The sequence below is a fragment of the Podarcis cretensis genome (genome assembly GCF_951804945.1).
Source record: "Podarcis cretensis genome assembly, chromosome: 16".
NCBI lineage: Eukaryota > Metazoa > Chordata > Lepidosauria > Squamata > Lacertidae > Podarcis > Podarcis cretensis.
The window spans coordinates 29,281,419-29,303,659 of NC_137186.1; the positions used below are offsets into that span (position 1 = coordinate 29,281,419).

At 46.8% G+C, this 22,241-nt stretch overlaps 1 long non-coding RNA gene across 1 annotated transcript in view; it reads left to right on the forward strand.

Moving 5' to 3' along the window:
- The window catches only part of LOC307205136, a 43,546-nt gene extending 21,690 nt beyond the window's left edge, over nt 1–21,856 (forward strand). Inside the window, exon 3 of the long non-coding RNA XR_013833902.1 lies at nt 21,842–21,856. This is a non-coding gene — a long non-coding RNA (uncharacterized lncRNA). The remainder of the gene's footprint in view (nt 1–21,841) is intronic.
- Nucleotides 21,857–22,241: the final 385 nt, after the last annotated feature.

A 22,241-nucleotide genomic window follows, 5' to 3' on the forward strand; every position in this document is an offset into this window, starting at 1 on the left:
GTGAGGTTCCACAGTGGTGAAATCTAATGGGGAACTGAGACAAAAACCTGTCACTCCTCTTTCTTACTATAGAGTAGCCTGAATCACTCAAGAGCATAACTTCACATGAGCAAGTTTTGTAGGGAGAAGCCCCCTCCCCTATTAGGCACACCCTTCTAGGTTGGCAGGAGCTGGGACAAAGCAATGGGAGCTCATCCCATCACATGGATTCGAACCACCGACCTTGTGATCGGCAAGCCCCAGAGGCTCAGTCAGCAGCATAGTTCGTCACTCAGGTGCCTGGTATGGGGGTGTGTCCTGCAGCCAGGGGCGGGGCAAGACTCTCCAAAGCTTGCAGCCTCTCTGCTGCCTCCCCCTCAGCTGTAGGGCGGCTGAGGGAAAGGCACTAGGCAGAGGCAAGTCCCATGCTGCCATTTCAGGCAGTGCAGAACCTGCAGGCGCCTAAGGTCTGGCTATTGGAATGGAGTCCAACACGCTTCCTCTGCGCCTCACTGGACTCCCACGGAAGCTCTCCGTCAGCTTCCTTCAGCAGAGTTCGACACAGCGGCAGAAGCCTGTTGCAATGCGTGTGTGTGTAATAAATCAGGCGTCCTTGCTTATCTCTAATAGTCTTTATTCGTGTAGAAAACGTCATCAATCAACCCGGCGAGAGAGCGCACATCATGCTGCCTCGCTGCACCAGCGAAGAAGAAAAAAAAAACAGACAGAGAAAACACTCCCCTCTGGAACAAACGCCACGCCTCAAAATGTGAGACGTCACTCAGAACTATTTAACCCTGTAAGTTCTGATTCTCTCCACATAAGGTACCACATCACTCCTAAACAGTTTTGTGAGCCTTTTAAAAAAACAACAACTCCTTTTGTCACCCCCACCTTAGTGATGACACCCGGGACAAGTTGCACCCCCCGCAACCCACTTCCTCCGCCACTGGGCTCAGTGGGTTAGACCACAGTGCCACTCACATCCATACATATACAGTGGAACCTCAGGTTACAGACGCTTCAGGTTACAGACACTTCAGGTTACAGACTCCGCTAACCCAGAAATAATACCTCAGGTTAAGAACTTTGCTTCAGGATGAGAACAGAAATTGCACGGCGGTGGCACGGCAGCAGCACGAGGCCCCATTAGCTAAAGTGGTACCTCAGGTTAAGAAAATTTCACATTAAGAACAGACCTCCAGAACGAATTAAGTTCTTAACCGGAGGTACCACTGTATACAGACAGATGTCAGTGGTGGTTCTGACTGTCTCCCCCTTTCTGGAAGCACGATTCCCCAACACCAGTGGTTTTTAACCACTGTGCCGTGGTACCCTGGGGTGCCTTGAACGATGGTCATGGATGCCGCAGGGAACACTGGCTCCATCACTCTTTCCTTCCCTCCCGCCTCTGATGCCCTCTCACGTCTCTCCCTCCCAGAGACTTCCACAGCTGTTTGTTGCAGCTGCCCTGGCTACAAGGTCCCCAGGCGAATGGTGCCTCTGGGGCTGGCCAGGGGGTGCTTCCCAGGACCCTGTGGGGCAGTGTGAGAAGGCAACTCTTTCTGGGGTGGGGTGGGGGCAGCTCAGAGACCAATGGCTGCCCAGATGACTCCCAAGAAGAGGAGAGAGGAGAGGAGGCTGAGGGAAAACTCCACAAGGGAGGGGACTTGAAAAGGGGTGAGGGGCTGCTGGCTCTGGAGGCAAGGGGTGACCTAACTGGGTTCCTGAGTCCCACAGGGGTGCCGCAGAATGGATCTAATAGGTCAAGGGAGCCGTGGACTCAAAAAGGTTGAAAACCTCTGCCCTAGACACACCCAGATCCCAAAATAGAACTGTTGACAAGGTCCCAGATATTCAAAAGATATCCATTCGTAATCCTCTCCAAATCCTGAGGAGCATTTTGCAATGCCGTTTGAAAGATGTGAGGCAGGATAGAAGGAGGAGGGTAGTTTGGTAGTTTGGATTTGATATCCCGCCTTTCACTCCCCTTCAGGAGTCTCAAAGCGGCTAACATTCTCCTTTCCCTTCCTCCCCCACAACAAACACTCTGTGAGGTGAGTGGGGCTGAGAGACTTCAAAGAATTGTGACTGGCCCAAGGTCACCCAGCAGCTGCATGTGGAGGAGCGGGGAAGCAAACCCGGTTCCCCAGATTACGAGACTACCACTCTTAACCACTACACCACACTGAGGGGAGGCAACTCCAGCCTGCAATGAACAAAGAGGCGCCCTGTGTTGGACTGAAGACTGCTTCCTTGGCAAGAAGATTGCTTAAAAGGAAATAGTTCTGCTCTGGTAAATCTGATCTTTTAAAAAAGTGAATATTCTACTGTACAATATTATATACATCCTTTGGGATGATCAGGGCTTGAGACACCAGGGGGAGATGTTGGATCAGTTTCTCTACATTTGACAGATTTGAACCTGCAGTAAAAAGTTACACAGATGAGCATGTTATCTGGGTGTTCCTCATGCATGGAACTCCAGTGTCTGCACACAACTTGATCTGCCTTATAATACACTCAGGTGACGAATGAGCTAAGCAGTCGTCTGGAATGGGGTCTGGTTCTGGCTTTGTATTCCTCTGCCAAATTTAGGGCCTGATCATTCGTGTTTAATGGCTTCAGCCCTTCTTTCTCTATCTGTAGGACGGGTGACGAACCTCAAGCTCATGGGCAAGATGTGGCCCTCCTGGCCTGTCTCTCTGGCCCTCAGAACTCTCCTTAAATCAAGCCCCCTTCCCAGGCGAAAGGTAAAGGTAAAGGTACCCCTGCCCGTACGGGCCAGTCTTGCCAGACTCTAGGGTTGTGTGCTCATCTCACTCTATAGGCCGGGAGCCAGCGCTGTCCGCAGACACTTCCAGGTCACGTGACCAGCGTGACAAGCTGCATCTGGCGAGCCAGCGCAGCACACGGAACGCCTTTTACCTTCCCGCTGGTAAGCGGTCCCTATTTATCTACTTGCACCCGGAGGTGCTTTCGAACTGCTAGGTGGGCAGGTGCTGGGACCGAACGACGGGAGCGCACCCCGCCGCGGGGATTCGAACCGCCGACCATGCGATCAGCAAGTCCTAGGCGCTGAGGTTTTACCCACAGCGCCACCCACGTCCCAACCTTCCCAGGCTACTACACCTCAAATAAGCCCTGGTCTGAGTCCTCCCAAAGTGCTTTTTCCTGCCAGGAAAGCAATGGAGTTGGGGACAGAGCCATGTCAGTGAGAGGCGTGTCCTTGGGAAAGGGGGCATGTCCTGGGAAAAGCCCAAGGACCAGGGGGACTGCCAGACGTTTGGCTCTGAGTCCTGAGGTTCCGCACCCCTGTCATTCACAAGGCAAATAAATTATGTCCTTGTTTTACATCACCCCCTTCAGGCAAAAAAATTTCAGTGGTCATTTGTCAGAAATTCATCACATTTCCGCATGATGCCTCTAACAAAGCCAATGGAAACAGACCTATTTGCATGTGAGATTATTTCTCATTTCAGGGGATTTAAGAGAGGAGGAGGAGGAAGGTGCATCTAGATTGAAGACTCTCCCTTCCTGTGACTTCACCATGGCCTGGCTCCTTCTTCTCCTCGCTCTTCTCAGCTACTGCTCAGGTCTGGTTCTGGGTGGTTAATGGGATCAGGTCGTCTTGTGCTGAGATAATGGGTCAAGCAACAAACCCATCCACCTTTTGCAATTTATCATAGAAACACAATGCTTTTCTGATCATTATAAACACAGAAAATGATGCATAGACTCTTTTCTTTTTCGTTTTGCAAAGGTGTCATTTCACAGACCGTAACTCAGCCAGCCTCGGAGTCTGTGTCCCTGGGCCAAAATGTGAAGCTCTCCTGCTCCAGAAGTAGTGGTGGTAGCTGGTACCCCTTTGGCTGGTATCAACAGAAACCTGGACAGGCTCCTCGCTTTGTGTGGTATGGCTCCAGCACCAGGGGAGAAGGGATCCCAGATCGGTTCACAGGTTCAGCCTCTGGGAACAATGGCTATTTAACCATCTCCAACATCCAGGCTGAAGATGAGGCTGTTTATTACTGTGGTGCCTGGGAGAGCACTGGTAGTAGCAAGTTCCACAGTGATACAATCTGATGGGGAACTGAGACAAAAACCTTCTCCTTTCCTCCCTACAGTAGGTAACCTGAATGATTCAAGAGCTTTTTTGAGCATGACAGTGCCAACCTGCTAACTCTGCCAGCTGAACCATTTCCTATCTAGAAGCAGAAGAGAAAGCCGTTTATTACTGTCTGTCTGATGACAGCAGTGAGCAGCACACAGTGACACAACCACAAAGGAATGTTAGGTCATTATAGAGCTTCAGTTGGCCTTGAGTGTAGCTGTTGTCTTATTTTTTGAGCCATTCTCCATTAGCGAATGAGAACAGAAACTGCATTCAAAATGCTTCGAAGGGCAGCAAACGTTTTGGCGAAACTCCTGAGGTGGGATGCATATGAAAAAGTCATCAGGATCCTTCCCCTATGGCAGTTGGTGACGAAGTCCAGTTGGAACAGGTCCAGAACTTTCCCAGAAGTGTTGGAAGAGACCATGAGGGTCATCTAGTCCACCCCCCTGCTATGCAGGAATCTTTTGCCCAATATGGGGCTTGAAGCGTCAACTCTGAGATTCAGAGTCTGATGCTCTACCAACTGAGCTATCTCTCTCCAGGTATTCTTCTTTACCTGTTTATATACTTTTTTCATCTTGGACTCATGTTCTAAAATATTGTCCCACTACAATTGCATGTAATTGGTTTCTGAGAAATGCTTTAGAACCTGACATTTTCCGCCTCTGTCTGTAGTGGGAGAAGTTGGACCACCTTCCCCATATTTCATAGAATTTAACTGCCCCGGAGAGTGTGAGCATCGCCAGCACCTGCAGAGCCAATGAAGCAGGAGGCAGCTTAGAAGGACACACCTGCTCAGCTTTCCACCCCCAGCTGCTCTTCCTACTCATTTGTGTGCAGAAATCCAACCGTAACTGTCAGTGTGCACACAACAGAGGCCGAGGCAACCTCACTCCCAACCGCTTCCCCTTCGCCTCATGCTTTGGAAAGTTTTGTGAATCTGCAAGCCTTGGAAGGAAGAAGGCAGTCTATGGTTGTTTCCACGAGAAGCTTATATGCATGCATTTATGTGTGTTTGTGCGCATGCTTCTTGTTTGTATTATTTGGAAATCAGACCTGTCTTGGCCAGGAAGTGGGAAAATGGAACTATTCACATCTTCAGAAAATTCACTAAGCCTCTCCTTTTAAAAAGTGTTTGGCATGAATGGTGAGAAAGAATAGCCTTACATATATTCCTCAACAAAAGTTACATACATTTCTCACTGAAATTGAGTCTTAGCAGGGTTGTGGCAGAGCACCTTCTGGTCCGGAGCTCTGGCACGAGTCAGAAGAGTCAGGAAGGTGTTCTGGCAATCACCCTGCTGACTCACATCAGAGTGAGCATTTTTTGGGTTCGGAGCTCTGGTGTGAGGACCCATGTCAGAGCGCTGGACCAAAAGACAGACATTCTTGGATGCAAGTAGTAGTGATCCCAGAATGTCCCACTTAAAACAGGACTGTTGACAGCTATGATGTTCGTTCTCTGGGTTTGGCTGCCACTCTTTCCAGTGCTGCTGTTAGTGTGGAGCTGAGAATCCTCTCGGCTGGGCCCCAAATAAAATCTCCCAGGCCTCCCCATTTCCCCAAGTCATTCCCCTCTTAAGCTGTCCCTCTCTCCCCAGGACACCCCCTCTCCACACTTAGCAGTCTCCTTCAGTGTTTTTGGCCATCCAGATTCTGTTTTTGAACTCTGATAATGCCTCTGGACTGCCTGAAAACGAGGACTCGGTCGTGGGCTGAGAGTGCAGAAACTATCCTATGGGGCAAGGATGAAAATCTAAAGGTGTTGCTCTGAACAGTTTTGCCTCAGGCCCCACCCAACCTGGAAAATTGCCCAGGTGGGGATGAACCCCTCTGTCAGAAAAAGGTTCCCTACCCCTGAGCTGAGGTAATTCTATGTTGCAGAATTAATGGACTAATTGGGGAGATAGGCTCTTTATATGGGAATGTGCATTAACTTCCCTTCAAATGTGTGAAGCCAGTAGACCTGCTGTCTTCAGGGACCCTCTTGCTCACTCTGCTATAGGAACCTCGGTCGTCCGCCCTCAAGTCCTGTCCTGAGAGCTCCATTGCTGGCTCCTGTTTCTTCTGGCCAGAGTGAGAACCAAACCCCATCACTCTTGGGCAAATGTCTCCTTTGAAGATGGGCTTTGGACAGACGCAAAGAAGGAGTTGAATAAGTTTTTGCAGAACCAATTACTGCAGAGCCTGACAAAGCAGCATATAGGTAGGTGAGGAACCATCACCATGGCCTCCTCCCAACCTCCTTTGTACATATCAGAGCCTTAGGCACCAGGGGGAGGTGTTACTTCCGTTTGTCTACATTTGACAGATATGCACCTGCAGTGAAAAGTTACACAGATGAGCATTTTATCTGGGTGTTCCTCATGCATGAAACTCAAGTGTCTGCACACAAATTGATCTGCCTTAGAATACACTCAGGTGACGAAGGAGCTAAGCAGTCGTCTTGAATGGGGTCTGGTTCTGATGTTGTATTCCTCTCTCAGATCTGATAACTCATGTTTAATGGCTTCAGCCCTTCTTTTTCTGTCTGGAAGAGAGGTGACGAATCTCAGGCTCATGGGCAAGATGTGGCCCTCCAGGCCTGTTTCTGGCCCTCAGGACTCTCCTCAAATCAAGCCCCCTTCCCAGGCTACTACACCTCAAATAAGCCCTGTTCTGAACACTCCCAAAGTGCTTTTTCCTGCCAGGAATATGTCCTTCGAATTTTATTCTGCCCTTTGCTCTCTTTGGTGGAGCACAGAGAGATGTTTGGATAGGCCTGGAAGGTGGTGTTACTATCTTCATTTTGCTAACTGGGCTGATTTTATGAAATTGTCTCTCAAAATCTACACACAGATGGAGATGGTTTTGAGAACACATGAAACTGGTGTTAATCCACCTCTCCCTCATGAGTCAGGGCGTGAACAAGAGATGCTATACTGGCCCATCCCTCTGGCTGCTTTTGCAATTCTGGCTCCCCATTTTTGCTGCAGCGCAAGGAGCAGCCTGGAGAACGAAAATATATTTGCCTTCAGGTTTTCCTGTGCAACTTCAGGACATAAATGGAACACACACATCGTCCCTCCAGACCAGGGCTGGGGGAAAAGGTATTCAGCACAAGGGCCACATTCCCTATTTCAGGGGCCACCTAAAAGTGGTAAACTTACAGGAGTCCAAAAGGGGGTGGACAGAGCAATCGATGTGAGACTCTTCTCATTGCCCACTAGACCACTTTCCATCCATGCCAAAGTCAGATGCACATGTCTCTCCATCCTCTGCCAGAAACAGGCAGGCCAGAAACAGAATCACCATTCATGGATGCAGTCTAGGCAGACAAGAGCAATGGAGGAGGGCACAGAGCCATGTCAGTGAGAGGCGTGTCCTTGGGAAAGGGGGCATGTCCTGGGAAAAGGCCAAGGACCAGGGGGACTGCCAGACGTTTGGCCCAGAGTCCTGAGGTTCCTCAGCCCTGTCTTTCACAAGGGAAATAAATTATGTCCTTATTTTGCATCACCACCTTCAGGCAAAAAAATTTCTGTGGTCATTTGTCAGACATTCATCACATTTCCGCATGATGCCTTTAACAAAGCCAATGGATGCAGACCTATTTGCATGAGTTATTATTTCTCATTTCTGGGGATTTAAGAGAGAGGAGGAGGTTGAAAGTGCAGCTAGATTGAGGAGCTGTTTGTCTCTGGGACTCTCCCTTCCTTTGACTCCTTCCATGGCTTGGCTCCTTCTCTTCGCAGTTTTCAGCTACTGCTCAGGTCTGGTTCTGGGTGGTTAATGGGATCAGGTCGGCTTTTGCTGAGATAATGGGTCAAGCAACAAACCCATTTACCTCATGTAATTTATCATAGAAAAACAATGCTTGTCTGATCGTTATAAACACAGAAAATGATGCATAGGCTTTTTTCTTTTTCTTTTTGCAAAGGTGTCATTTCACAGACCGTAACTCAGCCAGCCTCGGAGTCTGTGTCCCTGGGCCAAAATGTGAAGCTCTCCTGCTCCAGAAGTAGTGGTGGTAGCTGGTACCCCTTTGGCTGGTATCAACAGAAACCTGGACAGGCTCCTCGCTTTGTGTGGTATGGCTCCAGCACCCGGGGAGAAGGGATCCCAGATCGGTTCACAGGTTCAGCCTCTGGGAACAATGGCTATTTAACCATCTCCAACATCCAGACTGAAGATGAGGCAGTTTATTACTGTGGTGCCTGGGAGTACACTGGTAGTAGCAAGTTCCACAGTGATACAACCTGATGGGGAACTGAGACAAAAACCTTCAGTCTTCCTCCCTATAGTAGGTAACTTGAATGATTCAAGAGCTTTTTTGAGCAGGAAAGTGACACCCTGCTAACTCTGCCACCTGAACCATTTCCTACCTTGAAGCAGAAGAGTAGGCTGTTCATTATTGTCTGATGACAGCAGTGAGCAGCACACAGGGACACAACCACATAGGAATGTTAGGTCTTTATAGGGCTTCATCTGACCTTGGGTGTAGCTGTTGCTGTTCCAAGAAGTCTTATTTTTTGAGCCATTCTCCATTAGCGAATGAGAAGAGAATCTTCATTCAAAATACATTGAAGGGCAGCAAATGTTTTGGCAAAACTCCTGAGGTGGGATGCATATGAAAAGGCATCAGGATCCTTACCCTAGGGCAGTTGGTGATGAAGTCCAGTTGGAACAGGTCCAGAACTTTCCTAGAAGTGTTGGAAGGGACCATGAGGGTCATCTAGTCCAACCCCCTGCTATGTAGGAATCTTTTGCCCAATATGGGGCTTCAAGCGTCAGCTCTGAGATTCAGAGTCTCATGCTCTACCAACTGAGCTATCTCTCTCCAGGAATTCTTCTTTACCTGTTTATATACTTTCTTCATCTTGGACTCATCTTCTCAAACACTGTCCCACTACAATTGCATTTAACTGCTTTCCTAGAGATGCTTTAGAACCTGACATTTCCTGCCTCTGTCTGTAGGGGGAGAAGTTGGACCACCTTCCCCAGATTTCATAGAATTTAACTGCCATGGAGAGTGTGAGTATCGCCAGCACCTGCAGAGCCAATGAAGCAGGAGGCAGCTCAGAAGGACACACCTGCTCAGATTTCCACCCCCAGCTGCCCTTCCTACTCATTTCTGCACAGAAATCCAACCGTAACTCTCAGTGTGCACACAACAGAGGCCGAGGCAACCTCACTCCCAACCGATTCACCTTCGTCTCATGCTTTGGAAAGTTTTGTGAATCTGCAAAGCCTTGGAAGGAAGAGGGCAGTCTATGATTGTTTCCATGAGAAGCTTAGATTCGTGTGTGTGTGTGTGTGTGTGTGTGTGTGTGTGTGTGTGTGTTATTTGGAAATCAGCCCTGTCTTGGCCAGAAAGTGGAATAATGGAACTATTCACATCTTCAGAAAATTTACTACACCTGCCAAGTCTCTCCTTTTTAAGAAGTGTTTGGTGTTAATGGTGAGAAAGAATAGCCTTACACATATTCCTCAACAAATGTTACATACCCTCCAACAATTTTTCTCACTGAAACTGAGACATTAGCAGGGTCCTGCCAGAGCACCTTCTGGTCTGGAGCTCTGAGATATGAAAGCTAGGAGCTAAATGGCACTTTAAACTTTGGTTAAGGGCACAACAATGGAATGTCTAGGCACACTTTTTAATAAGAAGAATACAAAGCTGAAAATGAATGAACTGCAGCTAAAATCTTATATCTGTTTTTCACATGGTCTAGTCCTCATCTGAAGACTGTAAAAAACAAAGCAATACTTCCCCACTAAAGGGTCTCTTCTCCAGTCTTCAGAAAGTGGCTGGAAGTGAGGAGGCAGGAAAAGGTCCGCCTTTCCTTCCACTCTGCAGTTTTATTCTGAAATCTGAGGCGCAGCACTGTGCCCAGATGTCAGAAACTGTTCACGCTAATGAAATTTCTTGTTGCAGAATAAGCCTTGAATAATGGGAGTTTCGAATGCTGCCCCCATCACTCTTGTGCAAATGTCTCCTTAGAATATTGGCTTTGAACAAGGAGTCAAATAAGTTCCTGCAGAACCAATCACTGTAGAACCAATTTGCATGAAGAACCCCTTTGGTATTTATAGGGGGGTTTAGAAAGGAGGAAGAAGATCCCATCTTGATCTCTTTCCCAAAGGAAGCCACACCCTTTTGGAGAGTTCACCATGGCACAGCCTCTGTTTTTCCTGGCACTTCTCAGCTTCTGCCTAGGTAAGGGTATGGAGGACTTCTCAACCAAGATGACCAAGGGCCTGGAAACCAAGCCTTATGAGGAACAGTTGAAAGAGTTGGATATGTTTAGCCTGGAAAAGAGGAGACTTGTGGGGAGATATGATAGCCATCTTCAAATATCCCAAAGGCTGTCACATGGAAGAGGGAACAAGCTTGTTTTCTCCTGCTCTGGAGGGTAGGACTCTAGAGGTTGTGGACTCTCATTCTTTGGAGGGTTTTAAGCAGAGGTTGGATGGTCATCTGTCCTGGAAGCTTTAGCTGAGATTCCTGCATTGAAGGGGGTTGGACTAGATGACCCCTGGGCGTGTTCCACCTCTACAATTTTATGATTCTATGATTCTCAAGGGGCATCTTTCTTTGTGTGTGTTTTTCAAGGTGTCAGTTCACATCCAGCCTTGACTCAACCTGCCTCTGAGTCTGTCTCCTTGGGCCAAACAGCTAAACTTTCCTGCTCTAGAAACGGTGGCAGTAAATGGGATGGATTTCACTGGTTTCAGCAGAGACCTGGAGAGGCTCCTCTTTTCCTGTGCTATGGATCTAGCCAGAGAACAGGCATCTCTGATCGCTTCACTTGCTCCATCTCTGGCAACATGGGCTATTTGACAATCTCCAACATCCAGGCTGAAGATGAGGCTGTCTATTACTGTTGTGACTGGGAGCACAGCATCATTCAAGGGTTCCACAGTGGTACAATATGAGGGAGAAGTGAGACAAAAACCTTCTCCTTTCCTCTCTAGGGTGAGGCAGGCAGAATCATTCCAGAGTTTCTTGGAGCCTTTATGTGTCTTGTCTGTTTTGGACAAGAATCAGTGATGACATCAACTTATTTGGAGACAGGGATGCAAACAGTGAAGTGATATCATGTTAAATACCACCTGGTCACACCCCTCCCAAAACCAATGCTTTTTAGCCCACACCTGTCAAACCTTTCTGGAATTTTGAAAGGGAAAAGCTCTGTATATCTGTTTGTCTGCACCTCTATGCAAATACAAGTAGATAAAGAAGTTCTTGCAGAACCAATGAGCACAGAGCCAATTTGCATGAAGGAGACATTTGGTATTTCTGAGGGACTTCAGAGAGGATGAAGAGGATCCCATCTAGATCTCTTTCGGAAGGGAAGCCAGACTCCTTTAGAGAGCTCACCATGGCCTGGCCTCTGTTTTTCCTGGCACTTCTCAGCTACTATTCAAGTAAATTCCCCACAACTTGATTTTAATTTCTTTTTGCTTTTCACATGTCTTTAACTTTTCATGATTTTATTGTTTTTATATGGTTGTAAACCATATAAGAGACAGAGGAATATATATTTTTTAATGAATAAGTGAATAAAAGTGTGGAAGACTCAATGAACACTAAATAAAAAAAATCCCTTCCAGTAGCGCCTTAGAGACCAACTAAGTTTGCTTTTGGTATGAGATTTCATGTGCACGTAAAGAAGTGTGCATGCACATGAAAGCTCATACCAATAACAAACTTAGTTGGTCTCTAAAGTGCCACTGAAGGAATTTTTTTATTTTGTTTCGACTATGGCAGACCAACACGGCTACCTACCTGTAACTAAATCAATGGACACAGACCAAGATCGAATCTCTTTTCACTATGTACTCATCATAGGAACATGATGCTTTTGTGCTGTTTTTGTAACTTAACAAAGTCATGATTTATTTCCTGTTTCTGTTGCAAAGGTGTCTCTTCGCAACCAACAGTGACCCAGCCTGCTTCTTCATCTGTGACCCTCGGCCAAACAGCTAAACTCTCCTGCACAGCCAGTCATGGTGGGAGCTGGCACTACTTTCAGTGGCACCAGCAGAAACCCGGACAGGCTCCTCGCTTGGTGCTCTTTGGGAGCAGCAGGGGAGAAGGGATCCCAGATCGGTTCACTGCGTCTTCCACTGGGAACAATTACCATTTAACCCTCTCCAACACCCAGGCAGAAGATGAGGCAGTTTATTACTGTGGTGCCCGGGAGAGCACTGTTGGGTTGAAGTATCACCGTGATACTGCCAGATGGGGAACTGAGACAAAAACCTTTGCTCTTCCTGCCTAGAGTGAGAAACCAGAAGCACCCAAAAACATCATTCGTCACAATTGAGTGTTCTTTGTTTTCGAAAGAAATGTGTGATGATATCAGGTTATTTAGTCACACTGATGCTATTAAGGAAATGATCTCCACCCATGAATGGACTCCACAATTATTGACTGGCAGTCTTGGGCAAAGCGAAATTGTACTGGCAAGCCCCTCACCTATCATCTGCAGCCTTGCTGGCATTCCCTAAGGAAAAGGTGGTGGGTGTGGACTGTGTTGTGAATAAGGTTGTGCCAACAGATGTCAGCAAAATGCAGAATGACCCAAAGAGGGCAGGGTGGGGTTCCTTGAAAACCGGAAATCATGATCTAAACTTCCTTTGGAATTACTTGAATTTAAATGTTAAATTTTAGATGAGCTTTGATTAAATTATAGATAGAAAGAAAATCCGAGATTGAACAATAATTTCAGCTTGGATTCATGGGAAGTTTTGAGGTTTGGGGTTTTCCCAAAACTTTGTAAGTAAAACCTTGGTAATCACAGTTGTTGATCTTCCAATTCTCTGACTTTTGACCTGTGGGAAGAGAGGCTGGAGCAAGTTTCCTAAATTTGATCAAAATGTCACACTCTTTGCACCACATTCACACACATGTACGTTCAGTCCCTATAGGGTCAGGATCCTTGCCCCGCTTCCATGGCCTCATTCATTCATTCATCAAGATCAAACACACAGCAATCTCTTTGAGTGCACCTGATACAGATTCATTTCCAATTTGCTCCCATGAAATAACCATCTATCCAAGCCTTGGAAACAGCTGTGAATTCTCATATTTGGGGGAGGAAGAGCAAATTATTGTATTGTTTCCTCAAGTTGTGTTTGTTTCTGTGTATATTATTTCCAGGAATAAGATCTGCATTGGACAGAATGTAGCCTACTGAAACTGGTTCTCTTGCTATATTTGGAAAAGTTACTACAGATTCCCAACTTCTGGGGGTGGAAAACCTAAAGACCAAGGACAAATACTGCCCCCCCCCAGTCCTCTGCATTTGGCCCTTCAGATTCTCCCCAGGAGTACCTGAAGAAGAGGTGTCTCTTTCTATGGCATTGTGTTTTACATCCCTTCCCAACGTGGAAAGCCAGTTGTGTTGTATTTGAGAATGCTCCCTGCTCATTCTTCTGGGTTGCCCAATGGGCATCTGCCCCAAACTCCTGTCCTGATGTCATTATAGCCCTTCTCCTTTGTATCTTGGCCGAAGTGAGGACCGCCCACAGTACCATTATGAAAATAGGTCCTTTCTTCATTGGCTTCACACTAACACAAGCAGCTAAACAAAGAAGTTCTTGCTGAACCAATCAGGACAGAACTAATTTGCATGAAGGATTTGTTTGGTATTTCTTGGGGAATCCAGAAAGGAGAAAGAGGATCCCATCTAAATCTCCCTCTAAACGATTGTCACACTCCTTCAGAGAGCTGACCATGGCCTGGCCCCTGCTTTTCCTGGCACTTCTCAGCTATTTCTCAGGTAAGGGTATGGAAGATTCAGTTGACATAAGACAACGTCAAAGCTATTTCTGTGATTTAACTATCATAGGAACATCATGCAGCTGTGATATATGAAAGCATAGAAAATGTACTCAAGTCACGATTTCTGTGCTTTTTCTTTTTGTAAAGGTGTCCATTCACAGCCAACGGTGACTCAGCTGGGCTCCCAGTCTGTGTCTCTGGGCCAAACTGTGAAACTCTCCTGCACCAGAAATGGTGGCAGTAGCTGGGATCTATTTCATTGGTATCAACAGAAACCTGGACAGGCACCCCGTTTTCTGTGGTATGGCTCCAGCACCCGGGGAGAAGGGGTCCCAGATCGCTTCACTGGCTCAGCCTCTGGGAATATGGGATACTTAACTATCTCCAACATCAAGGCTGAAGATGAGGCAGTTTATCACTGCTGTAACTATGAAAGCAGCGTGAGGTTCCACAGTGGTGCTATCTAATGGGGAACTGAGACAAAAACCTTTCACTCCTCTTTCTTAGTGTGGAGAAGCCCGAATCACTCAAGAGCATAACTTCACATGAGCAAGTTTTGTAGGGAGAAGCCCCCTCCCCTATTAGGCTCACCCTTCTAGGTTGGTAGGAGCTGGGACAAAGCAGTGGGAGCTCATCCCATCACATGGATTTGAACCACCGACCTTGTGATTGGCAAGCCCCAGAGGCTCAGTCAGCAGCATAGTTCGTCACTCAGGTGCCTGGTATGGGGGTGTGTCCTGCAGCCAGGGGCGGGGCAAGACTCTCCAAAGCTTGCAGCCTCTCTGCTGCCTCCCCCTCAGTTGTAGGGCGGCTGAGGGAAAGGCACTAGGCAGAGGCAAGTCCCATGCTGCCATTTCAGGCAGTGCAGAACCTGCAGGCGCCTAAGGTACCACATCACTCCTAAACAGTTTTGTGAGCCTTTATAAAAAACAACAGCTCCTTTTGTCACCCCCACGGTAGTGATGACACCCGGGACAAGTTGCACACCCCGCACCCCGCTTCCTCCGCCACTGGGCTCAGTGGGTTAGACCACAGTGCCACTCACATCCATACATATACAGTGGTACCTCAGGTTACAGAAGCTTCAGGTTACAGACACTTCAGGTTACAGACTCCGCTAACCCACAAATAATACCACACATTAAGAACTTTGCTTCAGGATGACAACAGAAATTGCACGGCGGTGGCACGGCAGCAGCACGGGGCCCCATTAGCTAAAGTGGTACCTCAGGTTAAGAAAATTTCAGATTAAGAACAGACCCCCAGAACAAATTAAGTTCTTAACCAGAGGTACCACTGTATACAGACAGATGTCAGTGGTGGTCCTGGCTGTCTCCCCCTTTCTGGAAGCACGATTCCCCAACACCAGTGGTTTTTAACCACTGTGCCGTGGTTCCCTGGGGTGCCTTGAACGATGGTCGGGGTGCGGCAGGGGACACTGGCTCCATCCCTTTTTCCTTCCCTCCCTCCTCTGATGCCCTCTCACGTCTCTCCCTCCCAGAGGCTTCCACAGCTGTTTGTTGCAGCTGCCCTGGCTACAAGGTCCCCAGGCGAATGGTGCCTCTGGGGCTGGCCAGGGGGTGCTTCCCAGGACCCTGTGGGGCAGTGTGAGAAGGTAACTTTTTTTGGGGTGGGGTGGGGGCAGCTCAGAGACCAGTGGCTGCCCAGATGACTCCCAAGAAGAGGAGAGAGGAGAGGAGGCTGAGGAAAAACTCCACAAGGGAGGGGACTTGAAAAGGGGTGAGGGGCTGCCGGCTCTGGAGGCAAGGGGTGACCTAACTGGGTTCCTGAGCCCCATAGGGGTGCCGCAGAAAGATTTTATTTGGTCAAGGGAGCCGTTGACTCAAAAACACCCAGATCGCAAAATACAACTGTTGACAAGGTCTCAGATATTCAGTCGATACCCATTCGTAATCCTCTCCAAATCCTGAGGAGCACTTTGCAAAGCCATTTGAAAGATGTGAAGCAGGATATTTGTTCATGCACATTGTAGAACAAAAGGGGAGGCAACTCCAGCCTGCAATGAACAAAGAGGCGCCCTGTGTTGGACTGAAGACTGCTTCCTTGGCAAGAACATTGCTTAAAAGGAAACAGTCAGTTCTGCTCTGGTAAATCTGATCTTTTAAAAAAAGTGAATATACTACTGTACAATATTATATACATCCTTTGGGATGATCAGAGCTTTAGACACCAGGGGGAGATGTTGGATCAGTTTCTCTACATTTGACAGATTTGAACCTGCAGTAAAAAGTTACACAGATGAGCATGTTATCTGGGTGTTCCTCATGCATGGAACTCCAGTGTCTGCACACAACTTGATCTGCCTTATAATACACTCAGGTGACGAATGAGCTAAGCAGTTGTCTTGAATGGGGTCTGGTTCTGGCTTTGTATTCCTCTGCCAAATTTAGGACCTGATCATTCGTGTTTAATGGCTTCAGCCCTTCTTTCTCTATCTGTAGGATGGGTGACGAATCTCAAGCTCATGGGCAAGATGTGGCCCTCCTGGCCTGTCTCTCTGGCCCTCAGGACTCTCCTCACATCAAGCCCCCTTCCCAGGCTACTACACCTCAAATAAGCCCTGGTCTGAGTCCTCCCAAAGTGCTTTTTCCTGCCAGGAAAGCAATGGAGTTGGGGACAGAGCCATGTCAGTGAGAGGCGTGTCCTTGGGAAAGGGGGCATGTCCTGGGAAAAGGCCAAGGACCAGAGGGACTGCCAGACGTTTGGCTCTGAGTCCTGAGGTTCCTCACCCCTGTCATTCACAAGGCAAATAAATTATGTCCTTATTTTGCATCACCCCCTTCCGGCAAAAAAATTTCTGTGGTCATTTGTCAGACATTCATCACATTTCCGCATGATGCCTTTAACAAAGCCAATGGATGCAGACCTATTTGCATGAGTTATTATTTCTCATTTCTGGGGATTTAAGAGAGAGGAGGAGGTTGAAGGTGCAGCTAGATTGAGGAGCTGTTTGTCTCTGGGACTCTCCCTTCCTTTGACTTCACCATGGCTTGGCTCCTTCTCTTCGCAGTTTTCAGCTACTGCTCAGGTCTGGTTCTGGGTGGTTAATGGGATCAGGTCGGCTTTTGCTGAGATAATGGGTCAAGCAACAAACCCATTTACCTCATGTAATTTATCATAGAAACACAATGCTTGTCTGATTGTTATAAACACAGAAAATGATGCATAGTCTTTTTTCTTTTTCTTTTTTCAAAGGTGTCATTTCACAGACTGTATCTCAGCCAGCCTCAGAGTCTGTGTTTCTGGGCCAAACTGTGAAACTCTCCTGCTCTAGAAGTAGTGGTGGTAGCTGGGACCCCTTTGGCTGGTATCAACAGAAACCTGGACAGGCTCCTCGCTTTGTGTGGTATGGCTCCAGCACAAGGGGAGAAGGGTTCCCAGATCGGTTCACTCCTTCTTCCTCTGGGAACACTGGCTCTTTAACCATCTCCAACATCCAGGCTGAAGATGAGGCAGTTTATTACTGTGGTGCCTGGAAGTATGACAGCAGCATGTTTCACGGTGATACAATCTGATGGGGAACTGATACAAAAACCTTCACTCTTCCTCCCTGGATTACGTAACCTGAATGAGTGAAGAGCTTTTTTAAAAAAATAATAATATTATTAACATTTTAAGAACTACAAAGAAGAGAAAAAGAAAAAGAAGAGAAAAAGAATTAAACAAAACAATATAATACAATACAAAAACAAAAACACCACACAACACCAACACCAAAACATTAAATTAACAAAACCAAACAAACACAATTTAAAACACATCTAATAAGTTCAATATTTTAACTTTCATTCACTTGTTTCAAGGACCTCCTCACACCTCCCTTTTTGTATTCCACTTTAATTAACTGTTTCAGCAATTCCTTTCCATCTTCCTCTGTTTTCTGCCCTGTAATTTATCTTAACATATTCTAACCTTATTTTTCCCTTTAATACAGTATATAATTGTCTTAACATATTTTAACCTTATTTTCCCTTTAATACTAAAAATACAAAAAATCTATTTGTACTTAAATCCTTGTAACATTTCTACTAAAGCAATATAACTCCTTTCCAACATTTTCTAACACTCATTAATTTTACAATATTTATATAAATAGTCTTTAAACTTTTTCTAATCTTCTTCCACTGACCCTGCTCCCTGATCCCGGATTCTGCCAGTCATATCTGCCAATTCCAAATAGTCCATCAACCTGGTGATCTTCTGTCCGATGCTCTTAACTCTTTTCCAAGTCCCTTCTGCGGGTCTTCTTCATATTTATACATGAACTTTACTTTGTCTTCCACTTATCTTATTTTCATTTTCCTTCCTTTGAGGCTAAAGAGTAGATCTCGGGGAAACTCCCACCTAAAGGTGATTTTATTCCTTCTCGACAGGGCAACCAAATCGCCATAGTTAAATCTAAGATGAAAAAGGTATTTCGAGACGTCATTAAAAGTTTGGATCTTAGAATCAAGAGCTTTTTTGAGTCCAGTTGGAACAGGTCCAGAGCTTTCATAGAAGAGTTGGGAGGGACCATGAGGGATCACCAATAGTCAGCATGGATTTCTGAAAAATAAGTCATGTCAGACTAACCTGATCTCGTTTTTTGACAGAATTACAAGCCTGGTAGATGAAGGGAATGCAGTGGATGTAGCCTACCTTGATTTCAGCAAGGCATTTGACAAGGTGCCCCATGATATTCTTGTAAAGAAGCTGGTAAAATGCAGTCTTGACTATGCTACCACTCAGTGGATTTGTAACTGGCTGACTGACCGAACCCAAAGGGTGCTCATCAATGGTTCCTCTTCATCCTGGAGAAGAGTGGCTAGTGGGGTGCCACAGGGTTCTGTCTTGGGCCAGGTCTTATTCAACATCTTTATCAACGACTTGGATGATGGACTCAAGGGCATCCTGATCAAATTTGCAGATGACACCAAACTGGGAGGGGTGGCTAACACCCCAGAGGACAGGATCACACTTCAAAACGATCTTGACAGATTAGAGAACTGGGCCAAAACAAACAAGATGAGTTTTAACAGGGAGAAATGTAAAGTATTGCACTTGGGCAAAAAAAATGAGAGGCACAAATACAAGATGGGTGACACCTGGCTTGAGAGCAGTACATGTGAAAAGGATCTAGGAGTCTTGGTTGACCACAAACTTGACATGAGCCAACAGTGTGACGCGGCAGCTAAAAAAGCCAATGCAATTCTGGGCTGCATCAATAGGAGTATAGCATCTAGATCAAGGAAAGTAATAGTGCCACTGTATTCTGCTCTGGTCAGACCTCACCTGGAGTACTGTGTCCAGTTCTGGGCACCACAGTTCAAGTAGGACACTGATAAACTGGAACGTGTCCAGAGGAGGGCAGCCAAAATGGTCAAAGGCCTGGAAACGATGCCTTATGAGGAACGGCTAAGGGAGCTGGGCATGTTTAGCCTGGAGAAGAGGAGGTTAAGGGGGGATATGATAGCCATGTTCAAATATATAAAAGGATGTCTCACAGAGGAGGGAGAAAGGTTGTTTTCTGCTGCTCCAGAGAAGCGGACACGGAGCAATGGCTCCAAACTACAAGAAAGAAGATTCCACCTAAACATTAGGAAGAACTTCCTGACAGTAAGAGCTGTTTGACAGTGGAATTTGCTGCCAAGGAGTGTGGTGGAGTCTCCTTCTTTGGAGGTCTTTAAGCAGAGGCTTGACAACCATATGTCAGGAGTGCTCTGATGGTGTTTCCTGCTTGGCAGGGGGTTGGACTCGATGGCCCTTGTGGTCTCTTCCAACTCTATCATTCTATGATTCTATCTAGTCCAACCCCCAGCAATGCAGGAAAAAATTGTCCAATATGAGGAATCAGAGTCTCAAGCTCTACCATTTGAGCTATCTCTCTCCAGGGATCCTTCCCCGCCTGTTTATTTCCTTTTTTCATCTTGGACTCATGTTCTAAAATATTGTCTCACTAGGATTACATGTAACTGGTTTCTTAGAAATGCTTTAGAACCTGACATTTTCTGCCTCTGTGTGTAGGGGGAGAAGTTGGACCACCTTCCCCACATTTCATAGAATTTAACTGCCACGGAGAGTGGGAGCATCGCCAGCACCGGCAGAGCCAATGAAGCAGGAGGCAGCTCAGAAGGACACACCTGCTCAGCTTTCCACCGCCAGCTGCCCTTCCTACTCATTTGTGCGCAGAAATCCAACCATCACTGTCAGTGTGCACACAGCAGAGGCCGAGGCAACCTCACTCCCAACCGATTCACCTTCGTCTCATGTTTGGGAAAGTTTTGTGAATCTGCAAAGCCTTGGAAGGAAGAGGGCAGTCTATGGTTGTTTCCATGAGAAGCTTAAAAATGTGTGTGTGTGTGTGTGTGTATGCGTGTGTGTGCTTCTTGTTTGTATTATTTGTAAATCAGCCCTGTCTTGGCCAGGAAGTGGGAAAATGGAACTATTCACATCTTCAGAAAATTCACTAAGCCTCTCCTTTTAAAAAATGTTTGGCATGAATGGTGAGAAAGAATAGCCTTACATCTGTTCCTCATTTCTCGCAGAAATTGTGACTTAGCAGGGTTGTGGCAGAGCACCTTCTGGTCCGGAGCTCTGGCGCGAGTCAGAAGAGTCAGGAAAGTGTTCTGGTAATCACCCTGCTGACTCACACCAGAGTGAGCATTTTTTGGGTTCAGAGCTCTGGTGTGAGGACTAATTTCAGAGCGCTGGACCAAAAGACAGGCATTCTTGGATGCAAGCAGAAGTGATCCCAGAATGTCCCACTTAAAACAGGACTGTTGACGGCTATGATGTTATTTCTTTTGGTTTGGCTGCCACTCTTTCCAGTGCTGCTGTTAGTGTGGAGCTGAAAATCTTCTCAGCTGGGCCCCAAATAAAACCTCCCAGGCCTCCCCATTTCCCCATGTCATTCCCCTCTTAAGCTGCCTCCTCTCTCCCCAGGCCACCCCCTCACCCCAACCCCTGCTTTGCCTTCTCCTTCAGTATTTCCGACCATCCGGATTCTGTTTTTGAACTCTGATATTGCCTCTGGATTGCCTGAAAATGAGGAATTGATCGTGGGCTGAGAGTGCAGAAACTAGCCTGTGGTGCAAGGATGAAAATCTATTGGTGTTGCTCTTGAACAGTTTTGCCTCAGGCCCCACCCAACCTGGAAAATTGTCTGGGTGGGGATGAACCCCTCTGTCAGAAAAATGTTCCCCACCCCTGAGCTGAGGTAATGTGGAATTAATGGACTAATTGGGGAGATAGGCTCTTTAGATGGGAATGTGCATTAACTTCCCTTCCAGATGTGCGAAGCCAGTAGACCTGCTGTCTTCAGGGACCCTCCTGCTGACTCTGCTATAGGAACCTCGGTCGTCCGCCCTCAAGTCCTGTCCTGAAAGCTCCATTGCTGGCTCCTGTTTCTTCTGGCCAGAGTGAGAACCAAACCCCATCACTCTTGGGCAAATGTCTCCTTTGAAGATGGGCTTTGGACAGACACAAACAAGGAGTTAAATAAGTTCTTGCAGAACCAATTACTCTAGAGCCTATTTGCATGAAGAACCCATTTGGTATTTATAGGGGGATTTAGATAGGAGGAAAAATATCCCATCTTGATCGCTTTCCCAAAGGAAGCCATACTCCTTTGGAGAGGTCACCATGGCATGGCCTCTGTTTTTCCTGGAACTTCTCAGCTAATACTGCTCAGGTAAAGCTATGGAGGACTCACTCAACAAAACTATTTCCACTATAATGATTTAATATTTTTATTATTTATACCCTGCCCATCTGTCTGGGTTGCCCCAGTCACAGACTGTCCTTGTCATGGAGACTGAGTGCCTCTGCGATATCTGAGAACATGCAGAATGTATCCAACTCATGCTTTCCCCTCTTTTCTTGATGACAAGGGATCAGTTCACAGCCAACCTTGACTCAGCCTGCCTCTGAGTCTGTCTCCTTGGGCCAAACAGCTAAACTCTCCTGCTCAAGAAAAGGTGGTAGTAAGTGGGATGGATTTCACTGGTTTCAGCAGAGACCTGGAGAGGCTCCTCTTTTTCTGTGCTATGGATCCAGCCGGAGAACAGGGATCTCTGATCGGTTCACAGGCTCTATCTCTGGCAACATGGGCTATTTAACCATCTCCAACATCCAGGCTGAAGATGAGGCTGTTTATTACTGTTGTGACTGGGAGCACAGCATCATTCAAGGGTTCCACAGTGGTACAATCTGAGGGAGAAGTGAGACAAAAACCTTCTCCTTTCCTCTCTAAGGTGAGGCAGGCAGAATCATTCTAGAGTCTCTTGGAGCCGTTTTGTGTATTGTCTGTTTTGGAGAAGAAACTGTGATGACATCAACTTATTTGGAGACAGGGATGCAGACAGTGAAGTGATATCA